This window comes from Musca domestica, unplaced genomic scaffold (genome assembly GCF_030504385.1).
Source record: "Musca domestica strain aabys unplaced genomic scaffold, Musca_domestica.polishedcontigs.V.1.1 16, whole genome shotgun sequence".
NCBI classification, from domain to species: Eukaryota; Metazoa; Arthropoda; class Insecta; order Diptera; family Muscidae; genus Musca; species Musca domestica.
Genome location: NW_026712219.1, coordinates 16062436 through 16075368, shown reverse-complemented (window position 1 = coordinate 16075368; position 12933 = coordinate 16062436). Strand labels below are relative to the sequence as shown.

The window sequence follows — 12933 nt, the reverse complement described above, 5'->3', positions numbered from 1 at the left end:
CCACTTCCACTGGGCATCTTCATCTCCCTGACAATTTGTGCTTCCTTGAGCATCTTATTACTCCAGCATCGTAGACTATCATCATTTTTCGTCTTCATCTCTTTGGCATACAGCTCATCCCTGACTTCTGTCCTTTTCCGTTTCGACATGTGTAGGACTTTTTATTCTGTTTCAACTTGGATTGTTGAGTGGTTGACAGTAGTTCTTTCAAGCCTTCACGACTTGTTTCTTGTTCTTCCCAAATACTTCAACTTGAGTAAAGCGGTTGCCAACTCCAACCCTTTCGTCGAATGCTTTTTCGATTATATATAGATAAAATATCTGTAGACTTACTAAAATTTTCTCTAGTTTTCTTTTGAATTGCAGCATTTTTTTACTATTTACTGGTTTCGCTTATAGCAGTTCAAAAACTCCGAAAGAAAGAAATATCGGTATCTCAGATTGTTACAACGCATATTTCTTTTAGAAATATTTATAAAATACTTCAATAAAAATATTAAAAAAAGCTTCCAAATTAATTTAATTTATTATCAACGAAAGCAAACGTTAGGGTAACCCTATTTCAACTTCTGTTTTGACACAAATGAGGAATAACTGCTGACATTTCTTTTTTCACTTTTACACATGCATGCTCTCTCAAATTTTTGATATCTAAAATATCTTGTGAGTGAAGAGAATGAGAAAACCAGAATTAATATTGTTGTGAGTGGCAAGATGAAAAACCGGCCAGTATCCATTTATTCACGTTGAGTAAAAGTGTAACAGGGTAACAGCCTTCAACATGGACCATGAATGGCTGTTCGGATTTCCTTTCCCCCTAAAAAATAAATTCTGCTCCACAACATAAACCACCATTTACAATTATTCTGATTTTATTTTATTATTTTAGAATTAGAACTTCCCATCGGCATTGCGAAACAAAAAAAATATGAACATTTCTTGAAAAATATTTTTCAATGGTTATATTTTCTTCAAGACACTATCATAGTCCTATTACGCTATACCTCCACCATTATTACTGTACCTGCACTCGCAGTTACGTTTTGAACAGATGTTGTATGGCCAGAAGGCCATAGTTTTTTAGTAAATTCTTCTATGCTTCATTAATTTCAAAAAAGGACCTTGCCTTGAATCTGGCAAAAAATTATAATTTTTTGGAAAAATTAATTTGAAAGGATTGCTTGCATTTTAAGACAATTACTTGACTTGAGGGAGCAGAACCTGACGGCATCTATATATTTATAATGCTCTATTTATAGCGTATCACGACTTTTATGTCTTATTTTGCTGCACCAAATCATTCACTTTTTTCAAAATTCTTTACACGTTCCGGAATATTATCTTCATTATTCTCGTCTTCAGTCTAATTTATTTTTTTTCCAAAATTAAATTTTCTGCCTCTTTATTTTTTCCTTTTTAAGACGAATCATTTTTCAGTCTCTAGATACTATAATAAATAACGCAAAAATAGTCATATTTCTCAATGATTGATTTTCGATTTCCCTACATTTTGTTGTTGTATATTAAATGGATCTGTTTTTACTCATATTTTGATCACCAAAAGGACTCGAAGAAGACTCACCAAAGTGATTTCAAAACAATCTTCCAAACGCTAGCTGGGATACAATACTTCAACAACTACGTTCATTCGTCTACCTTACTAAATACATTTATATATTTACTCATTTCATATCACATTCTCTCCTCTCTCATGGCAAACTCCAAATTTTGAGAGAGGGAGAGAGAGAGCGACTTACAAGATAAACAGTGGACGACGACCCACAAACACATCGTCATCATTTTCTCATTCATTCAGTTTAGTTTCAAAGTGGATGTTCGAGAGAGAGTACGCGTGAATAGCAGTTAAGAAAGCTACAACGACGACGAGTTACGCCGGAAAATCTATAAATGAAAAATTGAAAGTAATTGAAAAAAAGGAAGGAATTGTTTAATGCAATTGTTTTAATTTCTAAAGTAAATTATTAACGAAAAGAGCACACATGTCTAGTAGTCTGGCGTGTCTACGCTTTGAGTGCTGGGCCATTTATAAAGGGAATAGATAAGAAGATAACAGATAACAATTGATAAAAGAAATAAAATACAACTGGTATTTTTGTTTCTTCGTTGTTATAAAGAGATGCTGATAAGAAATTTATTAAAGAAAGTTCCATGTCTGAGCGAAAATTTCTAAGGCCAAACGGCGGTGTCTTTCATAATAATTGTTCGAAACAAAAATTTTTTTGTGTAAAAGTGGTATTTTTTCAATGTTAACTGTTTTTTGTTTCTATTTTCAATGAAAATTTGCAGAAAATCAAGTTTTGATTGTGGTGTGGCTGGGACGACTTCTCTAATAAGCGTTCAAGTCGTAAGTCGTCAATAAGAAAAAGTGAAACACCAATACATTTGCCCGCAGAGAGTGAAGCGCAAAAGAAATTTCTTTCTTTTTTACTTCATTGCTGACTGGCTAGCTGGCCCGACTGCATTGAAAACCAAAACCAGATTGCAAAACGAAATCGATAACAAAAACAAATAAAAAAGAAGCAAAGCAGTGGATAAAAGTAGTAATAATTAATCAAACAGTTTTTTTTGTGTGTGGATGATTGCGTGAATGAATCAATACAAGTTGGAGTCGTCGAAAACAAGACACCGCGTCAAAGTGAATCCAGAAAAAATCAAGAATTCTCATCAAATAACATTGACCCACACATACACGAACACTCAAACACCTGCAAGCAATTTCTTTCTTCTTGTCGTCTGTGACGGACGTAGCAGAACAGAGCAGATATAGCCAATTGTATTTGGATAGTTTTCATTGACATCTTCACATGCAACAGCGACGTCATCGCCAGCAGAGGTAAGTTTGGCTTTTGATGTTTATGGCTGATTTACAACTAATGCTATCTCCTCCCCTCACTCCCCACCATAGCCTATTCACATGCCCACATATACAGTTTGTCAAGTAAATGTTTTGAAAGTGATTTTGTTGGTACTTGTCGTGGCGACGCTGAGGAACTAAACAATTTTAACATTCCAAGCGTATCCCTCAAATGATCATATTTTGATTTTGAGATACGATGTTTTCCAATGCAGAAGTACGAGGTTATTGGGCTGTAGATGCGTTGACTAAATTTAACAGCGATATAAGTTCTAATTTACGTGAAAGGAAATGTACTGCCGCAGTTTTTTTGGATGTTAAAAAAGTGTTTGATAGAACATATCATAATGGAATATTATTAAAAATGACAGAATTAGGATTTGCAGCTAAAGTGGTGAAATTATTTCAAAGTTTTGTTTTCAGGAATAAAAAATTTTATATGCAATTGGGTAATTTAAAATCATGTTTTGAGAATGTGTCATGTGGTGTTCCTCAGGGGTCAATTTTATCTCCCCATATATTTAATATTTATATGTATGACTTCCCTCATACTATGCCAAATTCTTTGGGTGTATTGTACGCAGACGACTGTCTTTTGTATGCGCACCCTGAATCTCCTGCTGCGGCGTTGTCTATGGTATCTTATCATTTAAACACAGTTAATGTTTTCTATACTGATTGGGGTATAAAAATCAATACTTCTAAGAGCGATGCTATATGTTTGAGGAACGCTTCAGGGAAATGTAAGAGATAGGTTGTAGCAGAAAGCAAGTCCTTGGAGTTGTCTCTGAATGGAGCAGAAATACCATTTAGAGATAAAATTAAATATTTGGGTGTTTGGTACAACAATTATTTTTAAATTAACGCAAATGCGCGAGGATACTACTACTGTACGCACTACCTATATGGTTCCCAACCTCTCCAACGGTAATAAAAAAGTTTGGGATATTTGAAAGAAAAAAAATATTTTCAGTAGAATAATAAGCGTTTCTCAAAACGGTATATACACGAAGCATTGAAGGTTACCCCAATCCCAGTATATGCTATTCCTTTAATTAAAAACTACGCCAACAGGGCTTTCATGCATTCAAACTTGCTTTATCAGGAAATCGTTAATAAGGAATCTAATTTCACGTGGGAAAATACCAATACGTCTCACCACTAGGTATTAAATTGTACATGTCTCTGGAAAATATTCAGTGTCCAGAATTATACGTTCGGCCTGTTGTGTGCTCTGCTGTGTGAAAGAGGGATATCATTAATTCGCGCTTTAAAAGAAATGAGCTTACATTAGGAACTCTGTGTTTTTAACTGACCCTCTTATATTGTCCCCACCGCTGACGTGTCCTGGATCTGGGACTGGACTTAGAACTGTTTTCCAAGATATTTAATTTTGAATAATTCAACGGACAAACAAACTACGATAAACAAAGCACACTTATTCTCTCTCGATTTTAATTTGGCAGGGCGAGAGAGTCTTTCACAACTACTAATGCACGTATTCTGAGCAAGGCTGCAGTAGATAGTTTTTCCTTGAAGTTATGATTCGACCCCATAACCACAACAATTGTTTAGAGGGGTTTATAACGTTCGCTTTACCTCTAAGAGTATATTATTACGTAGCTAGAGTTGATAGCGGAATCTAACGTTCACCCAGCTGTTAAATTTGTGAAAATTGTGTGTGTTCTCTTGTAAGTAAAGAGGGATATTCAACGTCGTTATGCGTCGTTATAGAGGGGTATCTAATGTTCCCTAGCTCTTAAATTTGTGGAGTATGTTCTCTTGTAAGTAAAGTGGAGTCTCCAACGTTCCGTTAAGTATGGAAAGCTTTGTATGTCATTGTTGAAGTGGAGTGGAGTTTCTAATAATATCGTATTCGTTTGGATTTTGGAAGAGCGTGTCCTCCCGGTATCGTAAACGCTGTCAATGTCATTTCCATTCATAAGAATATGTGGGCCTTCTTCACATAACGCTTAGGCTCTAGTTATACCGTTTCTAAAGACTCTGTACTTCCAGGATTTATATCATCTAATCCCTGTGTGATTAGAATGCGTGCTGAACTGCCCATTTAGTTATTGTAGGTAGTTGGTCTAGTTTTACTACTAAACCAGTTCAAAGCCTATGTGATTGCATCGACCTCTGTTAGGAGAACTGTGATATGGTCCGTTATGCGGAGAGAGATATCAGTCTCTATGTCCTCAATAAAGAAATCAGAACTGTTATATTTCCTTACTTCGAGTCATACAAGTTATGTTTCCGTTGTTGTGCAAATCTCTGTGTGGGAAAAGAATTTCGCACAATGTAACTAAATTATTTTCTGGCATTCTGTCAGAAATGGCCTCCTCTATTGAATATCTTCTAGTGATTCGTATAGTCTTTTAATGATATGTTGTGTGACTTTTTGTTGATCCACACTACCATCGCTTTCAGCCATTTGTCTGCAGTGATCGCCTCACACCTAATCTATATATTTATGGGGTGAATATAGTCCCTAAAGGCCTGTCCGTTAGGATATTTATGGCAGTTGAACTTGTGTTAGTACCGAACCCGATCTGTGCCAGGAGTACTGCGGTATGTTACGGTAGGCGGAGAAAGATCTTCGTTTCCAAATCCAAAATGCCTTGTCACCTTCTATCCCAAATTTAACTAATAATTGACATTCTCTTAAAAAAAAAAAACAAAATTTAAAAAAAGGATTACAATTTTGGTTACATTATTTTGCCATCACAAACATTTACTTGACAAACTGTATTTTATCTATGTATTTTACTAAACTAACTTGAAAATCCTCTCATTATCATCATAGATCGCTATATCGACATATCTAACATTGTTTGGATGAATAATAAATACATTGTTTCGGTGTTTGGTATTGAATATTTGCACAAAATACAACAACATGCTAACCAACGAAAACAGAGCAGTGAAAGGTTTCAGTGAAACCAAACTGTCAAACCCGACAACACATCATCTAGTAGCAATAGCTTGCTGTCAATCTATTGATATGTTAATATTTTTTATTTGTTTGACTACCATTCATTTTGAGTTATGTCCAAAAAAAAAGTTGGAAAACATTTGTAACAGCTAATTTCGATGGCCAAAATATTCTTTTGATACCCTTTCCACAATGGAATAAATTATCGTGGACTTTGTATGGATCGATTAATTGTATGTTTGCCATTAACATCATCGTCGTCATCATCATCATGATTCGTTAGAATAGCTCTACACACACACACATGGACACAATTATTGCCATTAAATTATTTAGAAGCCATGTTATTTTGAGAAATGTCTTAAGACGAGTTGCAAGTGCAACCGGTCGGTCGTAGATTGGTTTTTGTTGGTTATTTTTTGTTTGTATTTTAAGTTGGAAGTTGTTTTAACGGTTATTTCTGCTTGCAAATCCTTTGGCAGTCTTGTTCAGAGTTTAATGGTGGCGTTAGTGTTGCTGTCTACAGAGAAATTTGAGAGTGGGGGTATATTTGATAATATCAAAGATCACAACATTGTTTTAAAGGCATCATAAAAAGAAAAACTTGAAAATCAAAGTTTCTTGCCATTTGTTAACTATTAAAACCACTTCTGGAGAGGGATACCCAAACCCAGCAAGGCCAGTAATGAAATACCGAAGGCTTATCGAAGACTGTTGATACCATAATTAAGAACATAATCCCAAAAGTATCGTTAAATTTTCAAAAAAGAAAAAGTGGAAAAGACTTGTCTATATACAGGGTGAGATGAAAAAAAACTGCAACCATTTTCAGACTGCTGTCATTTCTAAGCCACTCGTCCGACAGCTGTTAAAATTATTCCAGTGACAGCCCATTACATTGTTTACAAGCGCACAAAAGCATTTTGGTTAGAATTTTGCAGAGAAAAAGTTATTCGTGATGGAATTCAAGCGTGATAGTGGGATTTCTTTATATTTGCCTGGAAAACCACAAGTGGCTATTGTTAGAGCACTCCAGCATTTAAATGTGAAAAAATCTTTTGTGTCTCGTACCTTTGCTGGTTATCGTAATACTACTGGTAGTGTAGCCCGATGTCAAGGAAGTCGACGGAAGAAAACAGAAACATCAGCAAAAATGTTTCGAAAAATAAAGAAGCAATTTGATTGAAACCCGCGTCGCAGTGGCCGAAAAATGGCTCGTTAGCTGAACATATCGCAACATTCGATTCGGCAAATATTGAAAAATGAGCTCGGGCTAAAGCCATTGAAATTCCAAAAAGTGCAAGAACTTACACCGCAATGGAAAGAAAATAGACTCAAAAGAGTTGCTAGGCTTGGCCAAAAGTTGTAACCTGCCGAATTTGGTTTTTTCCAATGAGAAAACATTCGTTGTCCGGCAGTTTTTAAATAAACAAAATTATGGTGTTTACTTGCCAAAGAGGTCAGCGGAAATGTGACCCTTCGGTTGGCCACCAGAACTCAAGCGCCGGCCATGGTGATAGTGTTGGCCGCCACAACAGCCGATGGCCGCTCTCCTTGTAATAATCGGCCGTGACATCAGAATAAATGCCGAATATTATCGCGAAAATATTTTGGAGGATGTATTAAAGCCTGGGGCATGCGAACATTTTGGTCGCAGACCTTGGACATTCCAACAGGACTCGGCGCCATCGCACTCAGCACGTGCCACCCAAGAATGGTTACAAAATGAGGTTCCTCGCTTAATTTCTGGAGCACAATGGCCACCAAAATCTCCGAATACCAAACCGTTGGACTATTGTGTCTTGGAGAATTTTGGAAAACTAGGTTGGCACTAAAAAATAGCGCTACGCCGGTTATGGGCCAAAATACCGCAGAGCAAAATTTGGGCAGCGTGTGACGATTTCATTGGCCGCTTGAAGGCCATAACTCGTGCCAAAGTTGACCAATTCGAACAAATCTAAACTTATTCTAAAATTTGATGCTATTTCCGAAAATTGTTGCTTTCATTCAATTAAATTAATAAAAAAAATAAAAATTATGGCATTTGACTTTGTTGCGGTTTTTTTATTTTACCCTGTATATGAGGTATACAAAGGCATGGACTAGCATATAAAAATTTCGGTCATAGGTTGAAGTATCCATTACGAACTTGAAATACGAAATTTGAAACAATTCCTGTGAATAATGTCTCTAAAATCATCAAAATATCGAGTATCGGACGCTATAGTTATATGGAAGTCTTAAGCTGGGAATACGTAAGGCGCTTATTTGGCTGGCTTAAGTCATCGGCTGGCTTCTTCGGAAATGAACAAAGGAGCCTAGGGCCAAAATCGAACGTAGTCAACCTAAACCTCCTTTGTTCATCTACGAAGAAGCCAGCCGATGACTTAAGCCAGCCAAATATGCGCTTTATGTATTTCCAGCCTTAGACCTACATACGCAAATTTGTATCATAAGCTGTAGTACACATTACGAATTTTAAATACGAAATTTCAAAGAATTCCGGTTTGTAATGCCTCTAATATCATAAAAATACCGAACATTTAGAGGTACCCTTATAAGGGGGCCATGGACCGAAATGACCCATCTTCGAATTTAACCTACCTAATGACAAAATACACATGTGTGCAAGATTTTAGTCTTCTATATCAATTCGTTCGACTAGGGTCTGACATGAGTATTTCGGGGAGTTACAAACGGATGAAGTTAAAATACCCTTCATATTATGGTGGAGGCTATAAAAAAACTTACTAACTACTACTGTGGGAAAAAAGATGAAATTTCAAAATATTTTCATCGTTACTCTCCAGCATAAACAAAAATCAGGCAACAGATCTTGGGGAGAGACACACTTTTTGGTGTGGAATACTTTAGGGGAAAAGACTAACGAATAAAAATGAAGTATCATCTGTTCCAATAGGTCTTTCCCTTCTTAATTGTGAACATTACTAAGTCCATACAATGTTCGTACCATTTGAGAACCATTTAGAGATAGATCCCGTCCGAATCTGTAAAATTTTTGCATGATTTCAGAAAATTTTCCTTGAAAAAAATCATTTTTTGGCCTGTTATACCTCTCACTCTATACAAGTGGAAGTTTCCCCATGTCCTTGGATTCGCACTTCATAAATCCTTAAATATTGAGTTTTTAGCTATTATTTTTGATCACTTTTTATACCCTACAACACTTTTTTGGGGTATTTTAGGTTTGATTGGGCCAAAAAAATTATGTAACACCGCGAAATATTGATTCCCGACACAGGAAACTATGTATGGATCTTCCTATCCCGCCGAACTGTGTCGATCTAGCTATGTCCGTCCGTCCGTCCGTCTGTCCATATTAATTTGTAATCACTCTACAAGTCGCAATTATGACCCGATCATCACGAAATTGAAAATGGAGGTGGGGATAGGGTCAGAATAGAAGTATATTGTTTTTTGGAGATGATCGCAAAATGTTTACAGGTTGAAATGGACAAAAAAAAAAAAAAACAGAAAAATTTTGCTTTTGTTCTACAGGCCACAAATGTAGACCAATCGAATTTCGCATGAAGTTAGAGCTTGGGCGGGTACCAATTTGTATGGTCATCGGACAATATTTAGCGATTAAAATAAAGCATAACTTTTATGTCAAAAAATACGAAAATTTCCCCAAACCGCGAATATTTGTAATCCCATTTTTTTTCTCAACATAATGTTCTCCATACAAGTGGAAGTAACTTCATATCCTTTGAGTCACATGTTTTCCTGGCATTTTTATCATTTGCTGATTTTTCTTTGCGTGTTTTTTCTTCTTTGAAAAGGAAGTTTTGGGTGTTGGCTTAACTTCGTCATCATCATCATTTGTCGAGAATGGTCATGCACTTCGTATTTATTTTTATTTTCTTTTTTGTTTTATCACCCATTGATGTCCTTTTGGGTGTTCTCTCTGAAGTTAGGGGTTGATGATGTGAATGAAGAGAAATGATTTTTATTTTTACAAAATAAGGGTGGGGATTTGGCAAATTGTCCTCTCTGATTCTCTACATTTCTCTTACTATTCGTGCAATTGTTGTTTCTTCCCTTTATATTTTTAAATAGTATTTTTAGATTTTTCTCATTTTCCTCTTTCTATGTCCCCATATGACCTCACCTAATGTACCGGCGTTTTGTTGGAATCAAAATCAACATGAAAACCTCCACCCAAAGGCAAGCTGTGTTATGACTCAACAATTTCCATAGTGTCTTGTTTGCTTTTTTCTGAAACGAGTATTCGATGACGTTGCATGCCTTTGGAAAAAAGGTAGGAGTTTTGAGATGACAAATGTACCCTAATCTCATGGGATTGAAAGGACAAGGTCTTAATTATTTCACCATGCGTTAAATTAAGAATTATTGAGAGGAAGGGTATAAATCACACAGAAGTCTCATATAAATCCAGGAACATTGTTCTGACTTTTAATAAATATTTTTTGTGTTCCAGAATCTGCAAGAATCTACTACTTTTGTCACTTTTACAAGTTTTTGCTTAGAAATTTGGAAAGTGTTTTTTCAAAGGTAGATAAACCAATACCCCTCGTAAAAAACTTTAATCCAAAATTTGTTTCTCTACAGGGTGAGATAAAAAAAAACTGCAGCAAAGTCAAACGGCATAATCCTTACTTCTTTTTTTAAATATTATTGAATGAAAACAAAAAATTTCGGAAATATCATAAAATTTTATAATAAGTTTAGATTTGTTCGAATTGGTCACCTTTGGCATGAATTTTGGCCTTCAAACGGCCAAAGAAACCGTCACACGCTGCCCGAATGTTCTGCTGTATTTTGGCCCATTCCCGGCGAAGAGCTTGCTTGAGGTGATCGACATATTGGTATTTTTTAGTGCCCAGCTTGCATTCCAAAATACTCCAGACACAATAGTCCAACGGATTGGTATTCGGAGATTTTGTTGGCCATTGTGCGCTGGAAATGAAGCGAGGAACCTCATTTTGTAACCATTCTTGGGTGCCGCGTGCTGAATACGATGGTGCTGAGTCCTCTTGGAATGTCCAAGGTCTGCGGCCAAAATGTTTGCGTGTCCAAGACTTTAATACACCCTCCAGAATATTTTCGCAATAATATTCGGCATTTATTCTGATGCCACGGTCGATTAATACGAGCGGAGAGCGACCATTGGCTGTTATAGGAGCCCACACCATCACCATGGCCGGCGCTTGAGTTCTGGTGGCCAACTAAAGGTGCACATTTTCAGCTGACCTCTTTGGAAAGTAAATACGATCCTTGTGTTTGTTTACAAACTGCTGGACAACGAATGTTTTCTCATCGGAGCGGAGAAAACCAAATTCGGCAGTTCACCACTTTCGAATATATTTTCCTTCTGTTGCGGTGTAAGTTCTTGCACTTTTTGGAATTTCAATGGCTTTACCCCGAGCTCATTGTTCAATATTGGCCGAATGGAACATTGCTCACGAGCCATTTTTCGGCCACTACGATGCGGGTTTCGATCAAGTCGCTTCTTTACTTTTCGAACCATTTCTGCTGATGTTGTTGTTTTCTTCCGTTCACTTCCTTGACGTCGGGCTACGCCACCAGTATCACGGTAACGAGCGATGGCCCGAGACACAAAAGATTTATTCACATTTAATAGCCACTTGAGGTTTTCCAGCCAAATATAAAGAAATCACACTATCACGCTTGAATTCCATCACGAATAACTTTTTTTCTATAAAATTCTCACCAAAATGCTTCTGTACGCCAGTAAACACTATAATGAGCTATCACTGGAATACATTTAACAGCTGTCGGACGAGTGGCTTAGAAATGACAGCAGTCTGAAGTTGGTTGCAGTTTTTTCATCTCATCCTGTATTTCAAATCTATTTTTTCAGGGTGAAATTAAATTTCAAAATTTACCTAAATATCCACTAACTTCACCCTGAAGTTGAATGTTAGATATCGAATATATTTGCAAAAAACCAAAATATCTGCCTTTGCAAAGCAATTCCTTTGCCCAAGGTCGATTTACATCAAAAGTCTCATGCCGTAATTCTCAAATGTTTTGTTTTTGGTAACCAAATTGTACATGAGAATAAAATTCCGCATTTAGTTGCTAAATATGTTTTTTTTTTTCGTTCAGAAAACTGCAAATTGCAGTTATTCTTTTGCAAATTATTCGCCACATTGTTAGTGTTGGAGGTCAGAACCAAAACAAGAGAATGAGAAATAAAAAATAAAATGTATAATTAGTTTTACTTTCATTGTGGGCTTTCAAAACGACGCCATCGGTTTGGGTATTTTTTTTTTAACATTAATTCTAAACGTAGTCTGTCGTTCATCATCGAAGCCGGCGAAGTGGGTATATTATGTCAAAAGTAAACAAAAAGCAAAAAATTATAAATTTTGCTTTTAGTGTTGTTGCACCTCGTTTTGCGATTCTTCTTTTTTTCCTAAATATTATTCACCTACAAATAAGGCCATATTCAAATTACGTTGAATATTATGTGATCAGTATTTTATGGGACCGTAGAATGTCACAGTGTTGTGAAATAGAATTTAAATTTATAGATATTAAATATGGATTAGATTTCACAAGACCACAGGGTCTTCTAGAAGACCTCAAGGTTTTCTTACAGAAACCCAGAAAGACTTCTTCTTATAAAAGATCAGAAGACCAGAAGCTCTTTTCATAGAAGACCAGAAGGCCTTCTCTTAGAAGACCAAGATATCTTCTCCTAGAAGACCAAGAGGTCTTCTCATGGAAGACGAAGAGGTCTTCTCATAGAAGACCAGAAGGTCTTTTCATAGAAGACCAGAAGGTCTTTTCATAGAAGACCAGAAGGTCTTTTCATAGAAGATCAGAAGGTTTTCTCATAGAAGCCCAAGAGGTCTTCTCATGAAAGAGCGGAAGGTCTCCTCATAGAAGACCAGAAGAAGGTCTTCTCATAGAAGACCAGAAGAAGGTCTTCTCATAGAAGACCAGAAGAAGGTCTTCTCATAGAAGACCAGAAGAAGGTCTTCTCATAGAAGACCAGAAGAAGGTCTTCTCATAGAAGACCAGAAGAAGGTATTCTCATAGAAGACCAGAAGAAGGTATTCTCATAGAAGACCAGAAGAAGGTCTTCTCATAGAAGACCAGAAGAAGGTCT

The 12933-nt window shown here is 36.4% G+C and overlaps 1 protein-coding gene across 1 annotated transcript in view; it reads left to right on the top strand.

The window, feature by feature from the left end:
• Positions 1-1820: 1820 nt before the first annotated feature.
• Positions 1821-12933, top strand: part of LOC101889050 (PDZ domain-containing protein GIPC3) — a 54558-nt gene continuing 43445 nt past the window's right edge. Inside the window, exon 1 of the mRNA XM_059120174.1 lies at positions 1821-2854. The gene's annotated coding sequence lies outside the window, so the exon portion shown is untranslated. The remainder of the gene's footprint in view (positions 2855-12933) is intronic.